The 20,675-nt window shown below is 40.1% G+C and overlaps 1 protein-coding gene across 4 annotated transcripts in view; it reads right to left on the reverse strand.

Annotated features, from left to right (window-relative positions):
* PRSS12 (serine protease 12) overlaps nt 1-20,675 on the reverse strand; it is a gene marked incomplete at its 5' end in the record, with an annotated part of 101,687 nt that overhangs the window by 78,214 nt on the left and 2,798 nt on the right. For all 4 annotated transcript variants that reach the window (XM_081077143.1, XM_081077144.1, XM_081077145.1 and 1 more), the window contains one exon: nt 17,359-17,404. The remainder of the gene's footprint in view (nt 1-17,358; nt 17,405-20,675) is intronic.

Consider the following 20,675-nt stretch of genomic DNA (forward strand, 5'->3'; position numbering starts at 1 on the left):
GTTAACTAAATGTGGGTTACTTTTTGAGATACTGGAAGTCCTTCATTTACAAGCCAACTGCATGGTTCAGAGTTCACTTGTAGTGCATTTGGATCTCTGAACACATTTTCCCACAGAAACGATATCAAGTATAAGTGTATATATCTTTAAATTTACTATTTAACTGAAATGCGATTTATCACAACAGTAGAAAATAATAGTCTCTAATTACAATATTGAATAAAGTGGAAAATCTATACAAAAGAATCAGATTTTTGTTTTTTATTTGCAGAATGATACGGTAGAAAGTTGGATTCATTAAGAGGAAAACAGAAAATGAAGTGATCATTGAGGTGACTAAGGGGCATTTTCAAGGTCTTTAGAGGTTGCTGGAACTGACTGTTATATATAATTGTATTTTAAAGTTATAATTTTCCCTTATTTTTAGGAATCCATGCCATTTAGCACTACTCAAATTTAAGTGATGATTAGAGCTGATTTTTCCCCCTCTCACAAATCTAATTAAGAGGAGACAAAAAGAGGGTAAGACTTTCTTAGGTTTGGAAACAATCAAAGCAGCAGAAAAAAAGCTTGTTTATGAGAATATTACATTATAGTTTTACTTGAAACAGCATAGTTGGAAATAAACTCTAGGTCCAATAGCAGGAAAATGGGAAAGAAACTTAAGACTTAGAATATACTGAAGCCACCAAAGGGAAAGTCTCTGAAGAACTTGAATGTAATAGTAAAAAAACAAAATTTATATGTTCACTGGATGGGGTTGGGGGGAGCTAGTAACAAGAGTGTATGATCCTACACAGATTTTTCTATAAGCTTTACAACCAAAAATGAAAGTAGTATGTCTGGGTAGTCGAATAACTAGTATTTTGACGTTTTTTTTCTTTACATTATTTTTTTATTTCTGAAATGTGCATTGTTGGTTTTTATAATTTTAATGGTATTTTTTTTCAGAATATGGGTTGAATAGGAAATGTAAATAAGGAAAGGATTTTAGAATAACTGTTAAACATATTTTAAAGAATGGATGTGGGAAATACTATCCTAAGAAAGAAACCACCGTAAGAGATGTGTTCCCTAGTGAGAGAGACAGTCCCACGGTAAGGACGCTCTGGACTCGCGGCGGCCCCGGGGCCTTTGTAACGGGTGCCTGGACTACACTCCCTCCGCTGACCCGCTGGAACGGGCCGTGTTCCCGACTGGATCTTGCCGAGCCGCGGCGCCTTCCTTCCGAGCGGCAGCCCTCCGCGAATGACGAGCTCCACGCGGGACCTCCGTGCGCGGACCTCCGCAGGCAGGCGCAGCGCCGCCCTGTGCGCAGCGTCTCTCCGGCAGCGCCAGGGCCCCGGGCCAGGGGGTGGCAGTCCCTCAGGAACACGACGGCGGCGGCAGAGCCCCGGCTCGGCTGTCCGCGCTTGTAAACGGCGTCGGCGGCACACGCCGCGCGTGTTCCCACGAGCTCGCCGGCCCCAGGTGCGCAGCCCCGGCTCACGCAGGGCGGCGCGCGGTGCCGAGTCCCGCCGCACAGCAGGCTTCAGAACCCTCATTTCCTCCGATTTTGAAGTTTCTTTGAATGAAATGCTCTTTAAGGTGCAGCAAACTTTTCTTTTTAATCATGTGGGTGGTTTCTAGGAAATGTCAAAGAATCAGTAGATTGCTTGTTCAAAACTCTGACACAGAAACACAGCTCCCCCTGTAATTTTCTCTTATTATCTTTCTAAATGGAAAAGGCAACACAACAGGACAAACTATTTACAGCGGAGAAAAGTTTTAGAGCAGGGCCTTCCTTTCGTCCACTCCGAGGACCGGCGTGAGGGGCAGATCCAAGCGCTCTGGCGCCTGAAGCACCGCTGCCTGGACTCTGTCCGTTTCCTCTGCTGCCCCGGGGTGGAACTGGAACTGCCCGTCGCTGTTAAAACGCCCTGGAACCACAGGAGGTACCTGGAGGCATCAACAGCAGAAAAGCACCCTCGCACCTTAGAGCTAAAGGGGAACAATGGCGCGCTGGTCCCGGTGGAAACGCGCAGCGGAAGTCGTGCCCACTTAGCGGAAGTCCTCCCCACTTAGCGGAAGTCCTCCCCACTTAGCGGAAGTCGTCCCCATGCAGAACGCAGACACACAGGACGAGGCAGCCTGGAAAGCATCCTTCCTCAGAGCTGCTGTGGCTTCCTTCAGAACAGAATGTTCCAGCCACCATTTCCCTCCAGGCTTCCTAAGCTTTAATTCACCAAAGAGGGAACTGATCACGTCAGGAGCAAAACCCCGCTTTGTTTGTATAATTGTATTCTCATAAATTTGGAGATTCTCAAAGAACTTTCGCTTTTGTGCAGAGTCACATCTTGAGTTTAGCCATTCCCAAAGCAGTAGTTTCCTATTTTAAATTCCTGTGAGGTAGACACATTACTGTTCCAGTTGGAAGGAAGACACCTGGGACGGGTGGGTGCCTGGCCCCAGGTCCACGGCAGGTGATGAGCTCTCCTGACGACAGGGCCCGGGAGGCTCAGCACCCAGGACGGGCCACCTCACTCCGGATGCTCAGTTTTTCACCACTGTGGTCCAGGTTGCAATACAAATCTTTTTACAAACGTATGTATTTGTCCTCAGAAAGTCCCTAAAAGTATGATTCAGGGAGCCCTGACCTCTTACTACAGACACAGATCCGTGCAGGGAGGAAAGCTGGGCGTGTAAGCTCACTCCGCTACTCTCCGGCCGTGTGCTCTTGGGTGAGTCACTTCACGTCCCAGTTCCCCAGCTGTACTGCGCAGTGGTATGAGCAGCTGGCTCAGGATGATTGTGAGTAAAACCACTGCAAGCCTGGCACACCGGTGGTTAGCAGCCCGTTACCAAATTACCCCAGACAGCGGGTGTGAGTAGAAGCAAGCATTTCTATTACATTGAGCCACTAAAACTTTGCATTTGAACTTCTCTGACTCATAGCCCCATGGGTGCATACGCAATTCCTGACCTGTTTCCCGTTCACAGATTCCTAAGTGTCCCAAAGAGCCTCCGTCTTTCAATGTTCTCAAAGCAAAAAGCACCACCTCTTCCCACAAAGTGAGTCCATCACATTCGCACAGATTATCTGCACTGAGAACAGAATATGCAGGCTTTTGATCAGTCCTCACCCTCCCAAGAGCTTAACGCAGTCTGAGATCTTAGTGTTAGCCTCATCACAACTGGTTTCCCCGATTCTGCGCTAACCTCTGACTGCCCCACAGGTCAGCAAGAGCACCGGCCTTCACTGGGCGCTATTTACCATTTATTCACAAGTGCACTGAGCACCTCCTATGTGCAGCAGTGTGCTGACTGCGGGGGCAGGAAATGAGACAGGCCCAGTCCCAGCCTCCGGGGAGCTTGCACTGCTGTCTTCCAACCCTGTGGCCACCAGGGGCTCAAACATACCAATGAATTCTTGGGAAGGAAGTAGTCTGTAGTGCACACAGACTACGCGATAGGATACCATGCTCCCCTACAAGCCTCCGAAATGGACCTGGGTTCCTCAAGCCATCCTGGTCTACAGGCAGAATGACAGCTTCACAGTAACTTCCCTCCCTCCTCGACTGTGGGGCCTGCAGTGGATTCCCCTTCCCAGACCCCCAACATTTCTGCCCATACCCATCGTGTCATGCCATTGATCAGCTCCTGCCCTCTACCCTTCCTCTATTTCCTGTGTCAGTGTCCTAGGAAGCTGTCCCCAAGCCCTTCATGTGGCAGTCCCACTGCATTCACTGCTGAACTTGTGAGAATAGCTCCTCTCTGAGTGATAAACTGATTGATACCCAGCTCCCAAATAGCAATGAGATCAGGTTTTCATTTGCTGGTTGGTTGCTTGCTTGGTGAGAAGGGTTTTTGATATTTTTTGGCTGCCCTCATTTCCTGAACTCACCTGTGGGTCAGTGGGGCTGGCACGAATCCCACCCGAGTCCCAGCTCCCGATTCTCTCCTGGCAGGTCTCAGCAGGACCCAGCAATGCGCCCAGACATGTGAGTGCCACTGTCAGCACAGGTTCTTCTGAGCCTGGGAACTTGCTGTACATGCACATAAAAACAACTACACATATAACCCTTTATAGAAACAATTAACCAAACTTCTTAAGATGGTGTTGGGGTAAGGGTATTGTGTATAAAATCTGTCCTTATTTTCTAACGTTTGGTCATGTAATCATGGCGTTTATAATGAAAAATATGTATAGCCATATCAAAGAACGGCACGGTAGATCTGGAAAACTGTGCCTTCATGGCATGGCTCCAGCTGCTGGGCATATCTGGGGCTGGTGTCGGTACAGGGCTGGTGATCCAGCCCATGTGTGACAGGTTGAGGTTCTGCGTAGAACTCTAATTACAGTCAGGAAAAGGAGTGCTCGACAGGGAAACTGAGGCAGAAAACCAATTTCTCAAGTGCAGGCACGTATCCCTACCATGTCCAGTGCCGGATCAATCCCCAGAGAACTAATTTCAGCTTGCACCAGCTAGTGGGGTGTACTTCCTGCCCAGCTGGGAGTGGTTCAGGATGCCAGCGGGGCTGGCCCTGGCCTACAGGCAGAGCTGGCAGGGAGGCGTGTCCTGAGAAGCCCTGCCTGGTGACAACCCCATCCCATACCAATCCCATCACAACTCAACCATGTTTGCCAGGTTCATCCATCCTCTGAACATATTTAAGACATCTTTCAGGAATTTTTTGTATCATAAAAAATAATTTTTATTCATGCAATCTAATTTTTAAGTTGTTTTAATGCCTGCTTCTCAAATTCAGAAAAATGAATAGGATGCTAGTAATACCTGTGCTAAGTGCAGTAGTAGGATGACTTGATTGTTTTGCCATATTTTAAAACGTGATCCAGCTACACAGTATTGTTAGTATGTTTATTGGCTGCCATGTTGAGTTTGTGGTCATTATGTGAATTCAGTTTTTGTAATTTATATCAATTTTATGTGTGTCATTTCACTTATTTTTTGTGTGTGTTTGCAACTTTCACGGTCTATAGAGATTATTTGGAAATTCTGAAAATTTGTTTTCATTATAAAAGCAAAACCTGTTTATTGTAGAAAACTCAGTCTGCAAAAAAACAAATCCATAATCCTATCACAATGGTAATCATTTTAATATATTCATGTATCACTCAGTTCAGTGTGTTTTTAAGAAATCACAGTGCAATTACTGACTGGGTTTACTGGATAAGCAAGACTCAGCATGCCCGTCATGTTCATAACATTCTCCCCTGTGGTTTCATTCACCTAAATTACTCTGCGGCTACCATGTGACACTGCCCCCTAGCTAGATCTGACAGGTCTGCATGGGCACTGCTCTGAAGGGCAGAGTACTAGGCATAACAATAGCCCCCTAAAGATGCCCACACCTCAATCCCTGAAACCTGTGATATTTTATGTTACATGGCAAATGGGAATTAAGATACAGATAGAATTAAGGTTGCTAACCCTAAGACCGATTACCCTGGATTATCTAGGTGGGGAAAATGTAATCACAGGGCCCTTCAAAGTGGAAGAAGTAAACCAAGGAGGAGAGTCAGAGGAAGAGAGGTGACAATGAAAGCTATGCCTCTGGCTTTGAAGATAAACAAAGGACCATGAGACAAGCAGCATTGGTCACCTCAAGCACCTAGCAAAGGCAGGGAATGGATTATCTCCGAGAGCATCTAGAAAGGAATGCACCTCCTGTACCTCCATTTTAGCCCAGGGAGACTCATGATGGACTCCTGAAATACAGACTGTAAGATAATAAAGTTGTGTTGTTTTAAACCACTGGGCTTGTGGTAATTCATTATGGCAGCGATAGGAAACTGAATTCCTCTTTCCTTCCTTTACTCTTTTAAAACATAAGGGCTTTTTATATGCCAGGTACTGTGTTAGGTGCTGGGGCATTATGCTAGATGCAGGAGACAGCAATGAAGGGACACACAGAAGGAAACAGAAATAGAAATAATACAACTGACGCCACCCTTAATTCCATAGCTTAGTGGTCAATTTACCAGAAAGCTGCGGCCTCTGCCTCTTTGCCTGGAGACAGTTCTCCATGGCCTTTCACATCTTGTGAGAAGAGGCACTGAGGAGACTTTGTTCAAGATTATCTTTTCAAATCATCAGTTATACAGAATAATCAAATAGAATTTAGGCCAGAAAAAATGTCATTGATACAACAGGTACAAAAAAGAAATTTCACAATGAAACTCTGATCCATTTTGTATGGATAAAAGCAAGTTAGATGAATTTAAAAATATTGATCATGAAGTCTGAGAATAATTTCAATAAAAATAAAAGTGGAAAAACTGGAAATGTAAACTAAGAAACTAACTGGCTTATGGCATTTGCTCTGGAAATACTAGACTGAAAATTGTCTGTTTGTATACAGTTTGTATACTCTAATTATAATGCTGTATCCAGTATTTCCTCAAGGCCAAAACATCAGGTTCTAACGCTGTGATCAAAACTGAAGAGGTATATTTCTTACAACAATAAATACTCAACTGAAATACTTGGGTGGAACTTTAGAAAGAAATGTCATACTGAAATTGACTGCCCATGTACTTGATAAGGCAGAGAAAAAAGAAAAGAATTTTGGAGTGTTTTTGTTTCTTATTTGATTCCATAAGTATGATCTTCATCTGATTTTCTTGTGAATGTTTCTATACCAGTCAGTGAAATAAAACATTTCAAAATATTTTTTCTGATTACTTATACAAAATATTGCAAATATAAAATTAAATTCAAAGGGCATCTTATTTATCCAAGATACTTATGCAAGCTTAAATCTTTTCTTGTCTTCATTATAGAAACAAATTGAAAAATAGAATAAAATCACATAAAGTCCCACCACTCCATAATAATCATAGTTACTTTTCACATTTCCTTCCAGTTTATGGGACCTCATATTTTATATAATTTCATACAACAAAATATACTACACAGTATGACCTTTAATATAAAAGTGATATATTCTTATTACAGAAAATTTAGAAAAAACTGTAACATATAAAGAACAAATCATCAAAAATACAATACAACTAAGTTAATGGCTAATCAAATTTGCTCTAAACTATTAAAAGTTCACCAAGTAAATTAAGAAGTTTTACTAGTTTCTAATTCTCTATATTTCATAATCATATTAGGAATAAATTAAATGCTGCACATAAAAGTAACACTAGAAGGCTATTAAAGCTATATAACCCTCCATCAACTTTTTCCCAGAGTGGTGAAAAACTAAAAGGACTAGAAAGATCGAATGGATTGTCAAAAATACCTGAAATCAGCTCTATAAATTGAGAAACGTTATGTAACAGGTCAATTTGTATTACCAATTGATCTATATAATCTACCTTATAGTATATAATATAGATATAGTGTGCATTAAAAGACACTGACTAGAGAGAGAAGACAAAATAAAGGTAAACAAAGAAAAACCACTTCTCCCAACCCAGCTTAAGGAAGGTTTCTACCACCAAACATTGTGTCGTCTTCAAAGTTGGAAGTGATGGTTCTGACAATACACCTTGAGGCAGTGTGGTAGGTCTGTTTTTACCACAGGAAACCCTAGTGTCCTGGCAGAGGTGAATAAGTGTTTTGAGGACAAAATAAAGCACACATCGCCCAAACACGTTTGAGAAAGGGCGTATATTTGTGTCCTCCTAGAAACATACAAAGGAAGCCAGCATTTGAAAGACTCTCAGAAATCATGCATCAAGTGTAACTTTGTTATTTCAGAATTTCTCACATTTTTTTGAGAAAGAGATTCACCATGTTTCCCCCTTCAAACTTATCTCACAAAGATGTCCTACAGAGACCAGCTTAGAAAATGCAGACAGTCCAATTGACACCTATTCAGCGTCTCCTCCAATCCTTTAGATGTTAAGACTGTTGTAGCAGTTTGTGGTTCATTGCTCTCCAATAACCTTTTGTTTCACATCTAATTTCATCAATTCCCCACCCCACAGTTACTTCCAAGTATCCTCCCCTGCTTGCCTGTCACCTTTCAATGACTGCACGACCACTAGCATCCCTTAAATACTAATAAATCCAGACACTGATTTCATAAAACATAAGCTATGATGACGACTTTGATGACGACAACTACTAGTAGTAGTAGTACCGTGTCTCCCCGAAAATAAGACCGAGCCGGACTACCAGATCTAATGCGTCTTTTGGAGCAAAAAATTAATGTAAGACCCAGTTTTATATCATACTATATTATATAAGACCCAGTCTTATTTTACTATAAGACCTTATTTTACTATACTTATTTTACTATAAGACCGGGTCTTATATTATGTAAGATAATATTATATTATTATAGTAAAATAAGACCAGGTCTTATATTAATCTTTGTTCCAAAAGATGCATTAGAGCTGATTGCCCGGTTGGATTTTATTTTGGGGGAAACACGGTACTACTACTAGTACTAGCAGTAGTAAGTTGTGAGAAAATCTCCAGAGATCTTCGCTGAGTCTTCCCCCACACTTTGAAGGGTAATACTCCTTTACCATCTTTTATCCTTTATCCTTTACCGTCTAACTCCTTTATAAAAGAGGAGGTCTCACTAAGTTCTAGAACTAATCTAACCTCTAGAGGCTGGAAAAGTTATTTCTTTAGAACAATTCCAAAGCATTAATTCAGAGCTTTCCAGTGGGGTTGCTGAAGCACAAATAGTTGTCAGGTGTGTAGGACACAGCGCCCACTTCAGCTTGAGGGTGGTGGGGCAGGACCCACAGGGCAAGGCAGCTGTCCCCCCACCTCGCTACAAGTAGATTCGCAGTCTTCTCTGGGTGCCTTACTAATATCATCATATTTTATGTTGCCAGGGCATGAAAACGTTGGAAAAAAGCACATCAATATGCTCAGAACATCTGTATAATGACCCACATTTCCATAAGTTGGAAAAGAACATTAATATTGAATAAAGAAATCACAAAATTCAGAAAGAATAAGAAACACACACAAACATATACATATATATAAATGACATTATTAGGAACATTTTTGACAATCTCTAAGACATTTTAGTAGAAATATTTAACTTTGAATTAAAGGATAGTGCTTAAAATATTAGTAATGGAAATTATATTATTTCTAAAATGTGAAAGCCTCATAGGAAAAGGTGGTTATATTGAACACTGTCTTTTTAAACCAAGAGAAACATCCAGGAAAGCTTCTAAATGGGGTTGGGTTACTGAAAAGTGGTGCCCTTTGAATATTATAACCCAGGGAATTAAACGTTCCTCGGATTACACAGTTTACATGGCTATGATTTAGTAAATATAATTTGCACAGAAATGACATAATACCCAGAAGACACTATTAAAGAGCCTACAATCGATAGCAAGGACACTGAAGCAACTGAATCATGCCGTATGCTAAGCGAGGCAGAGCAGCATGTGTGAGCTATGATTTGTAGTGTGTGTTCTCACAAGAATTAACGACAGGAAATCATATTGATGAATCAAAGGCTTAGTCAGTGAGTACACACAATGAGATAACATTATCAGAACAAAACGGACTGATGCTTTTTAAATTACCGCCTGATAGAGTACACGAAACTCAACAAAAGGCAAACTTTTGACAGAGTATCTTTGTATTTTCCAGATTTACAGAGCAATTCTTTTTGAATATTAAATAAGCACGTTTTCAAATTTCCACTCCTTTCCTAGACTGATGGCTGGAAGCAAATTTCAGAATAATTTCTAACACTTTTGATGGAGAAATATATTCAAGGCAAGAATTTATGCTAACCAAATATCCATCTGTCTTCTACATAAGGCCATTCAAATCCTCCTAGAATCTGTTTTTAAATACATGTACCCTTTTGCTGGGAACATGACTTATTCCTCCTCCAAATGAGGACAAACATGCTAATCATCCTGGAGTCATATGGCCCTCAAAGATTTCACATTCCACTATGGCTGCCAGCCCAAGAATGCCCCTCTCATTTCTTTTCACTATTCTTTCCTCTTTGCCCTCCCCATTCTCATTTGCATCATCCTTCCGGTCAGAGATGTTCACACCAGGACGTCCAGGACGCGTCCTGAGGCATCTGAAAACACAGCACTGAAAACTAATATGTTGTTGTTTTCTCTGTGTGTTTTGAGTGTACATAAGTCGTTCCACCCTACAGAATTTGTTCTCAACTTCTAAGATCTATCCACATTGCTAGATACAAAAATGGTGAAGTACTTCTTCTTACTGTATTGCGGTCCACTGTGCAGACACCACACATTCCAATCAGCCATTCCCTTAGAGAGAGAGATACCAGACGTCCTGTAGTTCCTTGCTATCATAAATCACATATGCCATCACGCTCATGAAGCCCCTGAGGACCTGCACACAGCGTCAGCCCTGAGCTGCAAATGCTATGCACGTAGACACGTGGACGATTCACTTCACTCAGTATTATGAGTTACTCTCCCCCCAATAGTGCACGATGTTCTCATCCCTCCTCATTCCAGCCCAATGGCGCAGTAGATGAGGATTGGAGTGTGTTTTCAGTTCAGGAAAGAACACGTGATCAGAGGTCTGGTGGTCTGGGGACCGAGTCCATTATATCAGCAACAACCAAGGAGGGAGGTACCAAGAGGGGCCGGGAAGATCCAGACTGTGGAGAGTCCTAAGAGAAGTGGTGGGTACTTCTTGATCCTAAAAGAAAGATTTAGAGGCTCGGTTCCCCTGATTCTGCTGGTAGAACTGACTCAGAGCATTGTTACATTAGGATTACTGTGACTCATTCAACCACTACCATCGCTCTACCTGCCCCCACCAAGTTTGGAGATGCTCACAGAATTTCAGGTTAAACTAATGATATTCATATTATCATTTCACTGTGATATCTATCTACCTATCTATACATTTATATAGAGAGATAATCTTACTATCATCTAGCCTTGAGAAAACTCACCAAAAATAAATATTTTAGTATAATAAAATGATATGCATTGATGAACAGTAGCCAAAGAAAGATAAAGGAAAAGAGCCCTCAACACATGAGGGTATACTAAAGGATGTATACAGTGGTATACTAAAGGTATACAGTGGTATACTAAAGGATGGTATAATCTCTATTAGTTTCTTCAAGCCATTCCCCAAATAGTTATTAGTCTTTGATATGAAAAATTCATTGCTATGGCTTCAGATTTCACATAGCAATTAGGCTTTGAGATATTACCACATGGAAAGTTTCCACGTAGTATCAAAGAATATCCACTATTATCTGAAAAGATTATTAAAGTTTTACAGGTTCAAATTCTTTTCAAACATCTGCATGAGGCCAGATTTTCTTCATGTACTTCAACCAAAACAGCATATCACAGAAGAATGTATGTGGAAAAAAATAGGAGAATCCAGCCATTAAGCCAGACAGACAGATTTGAAAAGTGGATGGTAGAAGAGGGTAAAGGGGGTCAAATAGATGGTGATGGAAGGAGAACTGACTCTGGCTGGTTAGCACACAGTGTGATATATAGATGATGTAATACAGAATTGTACACTTGAAACCTATGTAATTTTACTAATTGTCACCCCCAATAAATTTAATTTAAAAATGTAAAACAATGTTACTCATCAATTTTTTTGGAAAATATAGTTATTTTATTTTTCATGAAATATCTTGTTTATGCTAACATATAGTGGGATGGTTATATTTAAATGAATTAATACATATGTTACATTTTTCTCAGTTTTAATTTATAATATTACATATCATGATTGATATAATCCTCACAAACATAAATTGAGCTCTTTGAGGTCCCTACTTTTTAGAGGGAAAAGGGATTCCTGAGCAAAATGTTTGAAAAACACTGATTTATTTCATTATCTTTGAATTGCAATTGAGGAACCTGTGGTACAAAATGCTAAGATGACTCGACCCACATCCTTTTAAAAACTTGACATAATACATCTATGAAACTGTATATATATTTAAAATTCCAGTTTCTTTGAGAAAGATGAATAGTAACATTGTTTCAGAATCAGAATTACATATTGAATAAGTTAACCATCCTTTGTTGAGTTCTATTATTTTGTTGAGTTCCACAAGGTCTCAAGTAGATGAATACTAATAATATCAGAAAGTTTTATTTCAAAATAAGAATGTGTCTAACAATGTTCTATTTATATAATACATACACATATAACTTCACAAACTTACAAGTTTATAAGGTATATTTCACGATCTTATACTAAAGTTTTGAGACTATCCTGAAATAGCTAAGTTTTACTTTAAAATGCAATTAAAATTATTTGAGACAATTTTTCAGCCTAGCTACATTCCAAATTTATCTTTAGATTCACTGCAACACAATTGCCAAAATTAATTTGACACATGCATTATAATCCCTCTATCTCCAAGAATGTGGCATCCTTCATGGAACGAAGTCTTTTGATGCCGTCATGTACTAAACGTGCCATTCCACACCAATATAGTCACAAAAATCATACAGTACTTGCAATAAATAGAAACTGCTTTACATAGCATCTTGATGAGGTAAGCTTTTGTTGTATCCATTTAATACAGCAAGAAACTAAGCTGTAAAGACCTGTCCAGACTTGTCTCGGGTAAGTCATAGAGTTACTGGTGGATAGGAATTTCCAGTTTGGGGAGCTTGTTACAACACAATAACGGTCTCTCCTTTTGCAGTTACAACCAAGATATATTTGAGACATGTTTTGTTCTACATTTTCTTTTTGTACTTCAAACAATACGAATAAATGAAATAGTAATATGAGTAGAATTTATCAGAAACCAGAATTCAATGCTCTTTGTTCCTCTAATTAATTAGCATTCTTATAAATAGTCCCTCTTGAATATATAATGAATTTATCACTAGTTGAATACTTAAAAGAAAATCTACATTTCCAAAAACAAATGGAAAAGCTCAAAATGTAATAAATATTAATTGAGTGACACCTATGTGCTGGGGGTTTGAGGTGTGATGAATATGACAGGTAAGGCCACTGCGCTTACCTTTGAGGGGGGCAAAGTACACAAATAACTGCATCTAGTAAAGTGCTGTAGAAAATGAAACAACACAGTAATGACACAAAGTGACAAGAGAAAGGCAGGCTCCTTTAAAAACCAGCATAGAGGAGTGTGGCTGTGGTCAGAATGTAGCAGGTGAGAAGGAAGGAGGTCAGGTTAGTGCACCAGGTGAGATGGAAGGAGGTCAGGTTACTGCACCAGGTGAGATGGAAGGAGGTCAGGTTAGTGCACCAGGTGAGATGGAAGGAGGTCAGGTTAGTGCACCAGGTGAGATGGAAGGAGGTCAGGTTACTGCACCAGGTGAGATGGAAGGAGGTCAGGTTAGTGCACCAGGTGAGATGGAAGGAGGTCAGGTTACTGCACCAGGTGAGATGGAAGGAGGTCAGGTTAGTGCACCAGGTGAGATGGAAGGAGGTCAGGTTAGTGCACCAGGTGAGATGGAAGGAGGTCAGGTTAGTGCACCAGGTGAGATGGAAGGAGGTCAGGTTAGTGCACCAGGTGAGATGGAAGGAGGTCAGGTTAGTGCACCAAGTGAGATGGAAGGTCAGAGGTTAATGTACCTAGGGGCAGGTCAGAGACAGTTAGGCAGGCCAGATGGGACAGGGCTCATGAGCTAAGGTGGAGTTTGGACTTTATTCTCAGCCTAATGGTAAACTTCTGGAGAATTTTAAGTTAAGGAGTTATAGATAATTTGCAATTTTAAATGAGGGAAGGAAGTGAAGAAGGAAAACCAATGAAGTGAATGATGATAGTAGTTTGAACCTGGAAGATGGCTGTAAAAATGAGAGTAGTGGTTATATTTGGGTTATAGTTTGGAAGTAGTACTTATAGGACTTGACAGTGACTTGGACATAGAAGTGAGGGAAAGAAAGGATGTATTTATTTTCACACATAAAAAGTGAGCTATTAGTTTACATCAAAAGCATGATCCATAAAAATAAAACGTACTCCATCAAAATTAAAACTTTCACTCTGTGAAAGACTCTATTAAGAGAATAAAAAGAAAAGCTACGGATTGGGAGAAAACATTTGAAAACTACTTATCGAACCAAGAAATAATACCTAGAATATGTACAGAACTCTCAAAACCCAACAGCAAAAACCAACCAAATTAGTCCACGGACAAAAGACATGAAAAGTCACTTCACCAAGAAAAGATATATAAATAGCAAATAAACACATGAAATGATGTTTGACATCATTCATCAGGGAAATGCAAACCAGAACCACAATGAGATGGTTTTAGTTACATCAGAAAGTTTTCTCATCTCAAGGTACGTAGGAAACGTGTCTGCAGTGTTCCGTACCTCATCAAGATGTAAGGCACTACACATCTTCAGAAGGGTGAAATAAAAAATAGCGACACTGTCAAACGCTGGCAAGCACATGGAAAACTGATCTCTCATCCACTCCCGGGGGGAATATACACAGGTTTAGGTGCTCTAGCAAATAGTTTCAGTTTCTTTAAAAACTGAACATGCAACTATCATTCGACATCGAAAATGAATGCACTCCAGGCATTTATCCTGGAGTGAAATGTAAGAAATGAACTTACATTCACACAAAAATCTGTAAGTGGATGTTTATAGTAGCTTTATGCAAAATAGCAAAAACAGGAAGCAAACTGTATGGTCTTCCTTAGGTGAGTGGTTAATCATGGAACAGAACGCATACATAGTGTGGACCGCTGCTGAGCAATTAAAAGGGAACGAATTACCGTGTTTCCCCAAAAATAAGACCTAGCTGGACAATCAGCAATAATGCGTCTTTTGGAGCAAAAATTAATATAAGCCTGGTCTATAGTATATTATATTATCTAAGACCTGGTCTTATTTTATTAATATATTAATTTTTGCTCCAAAACACGCATTAGAGCTGATTGTCTGGCTAGGTCTTATTTTGGGGGAAATACAGTATGTAATATTCTGGAACTGACAAAATTATAGAAATGGAGAACCGACTGGTGGTTTCCAGGGGCAAAGGAGGCAGGAGTGGTTAAGGGGAGGAAGGGAGTGTGGTTATGAAAGGGCAACATGAGGGACCTGTGGTGATGGACATACTTGTCAGTGTCAACATCCTGGCATGATATTGTTTTATTGTTTTGTAAGATGTTTCTATGTTACTGTTGGGATAGATGGGTAAAGGGTAGAGGCTCCCTCTGTGTTATTTCTTACAATGGCATGAGAATCTACAGGTGTCCCAAAATAAAAAGTTCAATTAAAAATTAACTATTTAATAGGAAAAAATAAATATATATATATATATTTATATATATACATACATATATATATATTTCTATATATATATTTATATATATACATACATATATATATATATATTTCTATATATATATAGAAAGAGAGTGGGGGGAAACATCTTTCACTTAAACACATAATAATAATAGGAGTTGCGGAAGTTTTGGCTAGGACTCCAAGAGTCAATACGAAAGAAGGAGCATGACCACCCTGTAGGACTGCACAAGAAGTAAGGCTCTAGTTACAAGTCCAGAAAGTTCCCACACGAGACCATGAAGACAGTCCCCATTAGGTAAGGGCTTTTCCATCGCTGCTCCCATTAAATCCCCTCTTTTTCCACACTCCAACCTCAGGGGGCCTGGAGGCCAGACCCGATGGAGCTGGAACATACCATGGGGAAAGGGAGAAGCAGCAGGCTGTGCCCTCCCGTTTCCACCTCCCAAACTGCCACCCTCATGCCTGCAACTGGCCTGTATGTGAGGCAGGAACAGAAGACAACCCAAAGCCAAAATTAAATTTTGACCTCGTATTTGTTTGCTAAGCTTAAATAACCAAATAACGGTTTCTAATATTTAAGAATGGCCGGAAAAAGCATGAAGACCACGTCACTTTTCATCCAGGGACAAGCAAGGCTTCACAGAAAGGGTAGTAGAAGAAAAGAATTTGCTTTACAAATGTACACCACATATCCTGCTTGTTCGGTACCAAATACAAAGGTAATCTCCCGCTACATCTTAACAAAACTTTTCCAAATTATACTATTGGCGTGTGGACATACGTGCGTGTGTGCATATACTCAGCGGTGCAGAACTGTGTGCTTTCAGCCCCCAGCCTGACTCTAACTCCTGTTCTCGGTACTACCGATCCAACCTACCTAGATGTGAGCTGTTAGTCATTCACAATAGGAGTTCAGTGTTCCTGAATTAGTTCACGTACTCAGCAGTAATTCAGTACCACCATGGGAACTGAGCATTTTGGCTTGAGATAAGTTTTGCTCCACGCAAAGTTCAGTCTTCAGAGGAATAGCAGAAACATTACAGTTGGAAATGCAAGTTAGAATCCAGCTCCCACCCGGGAAGAGAAAATGTCCAATTCTGTCCCTTCAGTAGAGCTTTTCAAGCTCCCGTGGCCACTGGCCAAAGCTGTTTTGCTCTGCTAGCTTTCACCAGGATCGACAGGCTTTGATTTATGGTACATCTGACCCATAAACGGGAGAGATCATTCCGATCACAGGGAATGATCAGACTGGCTGTGACTGGCCAGTGAATACTAATCCTGCACATTCCTAAGGCATCTGACGCGGACGCCAGAGGGGCAGCTGGGGGTGGACGGAGAAGAGCCTGTCATTTCTTTGGATGTACTCACTCATAATCTGAAACAGATTTACCATCTGAGCCATATTTGGTTTTATTATGTGTTTTGAGCATATACACAAGGATTGCCTTTTTATATTCATTTGAGATTTTTTTAAATTTAGACATTTAATTCTAAATGTAAAAATTACAGTACTTGCATTGGATATAATATTCATACATTTTAAATAATGTATAGAAAGAACTAAATCCATTTTTATGGTGGTTTGGTAAAAAGTAACAAAAATAATTTTCACTATTTTTCTGATCAAGATCTCTAGAATAAGGGCTTTCTTTATAATAATAATTTTTTAAATGGTAAAAAGTTCACTGGTACTTTGTAAATTCTGAGAACAGATCTCCTACCACCTATGTAATTTATAAAATGAAATGTTTTAAATCCCAAACAGATCATTAAAAAATAAGCAGCACTTAATGATGGTACTATAGCATCAATCTCCCTTAGAATGTAGGTTTTTATCTTTGATTCATCACAGAATGCACTTCCTTTCTCTAATCGTGTTTACCATTTCATATTTTGGAGGGAGAAAATATTCAACTTCAAAGTAAAAATTAAGTTGTAAAAACAAACAAACAAATTTAAAAAACAGTATAAAAGCACCAAGGCTTCCAATGAACTACATCCCAAAATGTCATAACCTTTTAAAAACAACAGAGTAAGCTCCTAAAAGTATTTGCTTCATAAACAATTACTTTTCTTTTGTGAGAATAATTTTCTGAGAGCGCTACAAGCTTTACATATACAGTATTTCACTTACCTTGACAAGTCTAACTCATCATTTTCTGTAATACAGAGATAGTGACCTGTTAAAGAAAACAGATGTAAAAAATACATTAGGAATGAATCACTTTCACTTCAAAGGAACATTTCATTTTACTAAATCTTTCATCTGACAGATCATTAAAATAGTTGCATTACTAGTGTTTTAAAAACTGGAATCTGTTTACAGAGAATGTTTCAGGAATTGTATAGTAAAAATAAAAGCTTTTATAGAAACTAGTGCTATATGTGCATTTCTTCCTAATTATCTATAAATATTTTTAAAGCTCTTTTCTCTCTTCTTGATAGTTTAAATGCTTCAATGCAATGAATATTAAAAACTACTATTGCAATCTACATAGAGTGAATTAGAAAGAAAATCAGGGATTAGTCCACTTGTTGGAAGAGCATTTCCCTTCATCTGGACTGCTGTATTTACCTCTGAAACAGGGTTTGGGTCTCAGAGTTCAAGCAGAATTGTTGTCAGTGATTACACAACACCGTGAAAAACCATCAGTCTTTCCTTCTTCTTGTCTTCTTCCCCTTTCTATAAATCAATTAGGAAAAAGAAATCTTTCCCACATTTTACCTTTTGGGTTGCCCTTTACTTGCCTATCTTAGTCTTTCAGTCTATTAACAGGTACAATTTCTGACTGCCTTTGTTCCCTCCTTGCATTACTTTAGCTTATTCTATACAACTCCATGTTCTTATTTTTCTGTTTCCTCTAGCTGTCATGGGAAATTACCTTGCTCTAGTGGTGGCCTCCAAGGAAATTACAGGCCAAGCTATCCCAGAAGTCATGGGCCAGACAGGCTCACAGACCAAAAGGGGGTTGCTCCAATCACACAGCTTATTAAATCAGTTTAAAGCAAGAGGAAAGAGATGGAGTACGTTGCCTCACGTAGAACTGGGTGCGAGTGGGAAGGACGACACTGCAAGAATACCGTTACACAGCATCCGTATGTCCCTGTTCCCCCTTTCTCTCTCCTCTCTCCTGCATCAGCCTTCCCCACGGATGGTCAACAGACAAAAGGTACCTGGGGCCATTACACACACTTGCTCCATCAAAGAGAAGCAGTGGCCTGTATGCCTCCCCACAGCTGCAGCTGCCTAATAGCCTGCCAGCAGCTCATAGGTCCTCTCAGCAAGTGTGAGGCAGAGCACACTGGGTCCAGACTAGGTCCACGGGTCTCCAGTGCAAAGGTGACAGGGCTGTCAGCCCAGAGAGGCCATGTTATGGTTTGGTCTTTCCCTCCATTTCCATCCACACGTAACACTCGTGTTTGTTCCACTGTACGCTTCATTTAGTCTCTCGAGCTTTACACCTTTCGGGTTACTAGGTGACTTCGTCTCTATACATAGCACTTCTTATGAACTCTGCCGTGTCTCACAAGCTACCTGCTTACTCATTCTCTGTACTGAACACATCCTAGGAAAGTCACCCATCCATTCCGTGCTCTCTAACAGAGCTGCTTTTCTCAAATACTACTACTAAGCCTATTACACCGAGCAACATTTAAATATTTTTTCATTTGTTCAGTTTTCATTTGTTCAGTATTCACATTACTTATAATGTCTTTGTACTATTTCATACTTTTCACCTTGCTTTTTCACCCTTTCCTCCCAATTTTGGTCATTTTGAAAAGACACGTAGACATGTGTTGTGCAAAATTCTCCTCCACAAATCAAACTTACTCAATTCTCCATATGTTTCTATTTGGTATTAACATATAGTCTGTGAAATCTCTCTCCTTACTTTATATTCCAGGAAATCAATGTTTTAAAAGAATCTATGTAATCACAATACTCTTAAAAAATCTATTGACAAATGATGAGCAAAACCACCGCCATCCACGTCTCTTCTTTAGTCCATTTATTTGACACACAAGGCTGATTAACTATCCTGTTGGGCCACAGCCACACCTGGTCTTAGCAGTTGTCCCGCTGGGCTCAGTGAAAGCACAGGCTGGAAACCTTCCACACCTCATGCCTGGAAAGCATTTCCACGGGTGGTGTGGAATGCTGACAGTCTCCTCTCCCTCCCCAACACAGCTGCTCACACCAGTCTTTCCAATAAAGCTCAGAAAAGTTAGAGAGTTGGCCTCCATCGATTGTTCTTTACGAGGCACTGAGAGACAGCCGAGGTTATCAGCAGATTCTGACAGCAGATTCTGCAGATTCTGACATTCACTTTATTTTAAGTGCTTGCCTGAAAAGTTCTGCTTACCAAATGTTGCTTGTTTCCAAAAGTCATTTTGAAGCCCATCTCTTTCATTTAGAATTTTCTCTTAATTATATTCGTAAAAAAAGTACAAGCAAGAAGTTATATTTGGGGGAAAAAAGATAAAAACTTTAATATGTCTGGAAGATTGGGTACATAAAGACTAGAATGAGGCTGAGAGGATTGTATTTGATTTTCACCCCCTTGAACCTAGACCTGTGCTGTCCAATAGAGCGGCCACTCGCCAGGTATGCTAATCACATTTGATTAATTAAATCAAACCCCAAACAACTCAGTTCCTGGGCACAGTAGCCACATTTCAAGTGCTCAATGGCTACCTGTGGCTACTGGCTACTATACTGGGAGGGCAGGGAGCATATCTCGATCATTATAGAAAGTTCTATTGACAGTGAGCGCTACCTTAGACATTGAGGAAACATAAAAACGTTTTGAGCAGAGTTGGAAATAATTAAATGATTATTTTCCACAAATCTTGAGGAAGAATTTGATAGACTGGAAAGCAGTAGGCCAACTGGGATATGAATCAGAATACACATCATCCACAAGTTGTGGTTACAGAAATAGACTGGTGTGTGTGTGAGTGTGTGTATGTGAGTGAGGATTGGAGGCAGGGGCAGAGCTATCGTCACAGCAGATATGAAGGCTGAGGGAGAGGTGGTGTCCTCCTTATTCCCGAGAATGGATGGATATTGATCCTACTCTATGAAATAGGAAATGCTGGTGGAGTGGAATTTTTTTTTTTTTTTTTGAGAAGAAGGGGGTGAAAGATGAACTTAGGTTTTATCCATTTTAAGTTTGAGATTGTGAGGGACATTCTAGAAGATGTAAAATAGGGAGCTGGATGTATCCATTTGTAGGACTCATTCTCAAGAAGCTTAAGGGGAGATGCATAAATTGTGATGTGGATCTCTCATTACTTCCTTAAACTAAGTGCCTAGAAGAGAAATTGCTTTTTCAAAAAGTGTGAATTCTATGTGGAGACTTTCTTCTTCCCATCTCCCTACCAGGCACATCCCCCGGTGGTCCTACACTGTGGTGAACTGATGTCACTGATGGGCCTGTTCGACACTCG

This window comes from Rhinolophus hipposideros, assembly GCF_964194185.1.
Source record: "Rhinolophus hipposideros genome assembly, chromosome: 16".
In the NCBI taxonomy this organism is placed as follows: Eukaryota; Metazoa; Chordata; class Mammalia; order Chiroptera; family Rhinolophidae; genus Rhinolophus; species Rhinolophus hipposideros.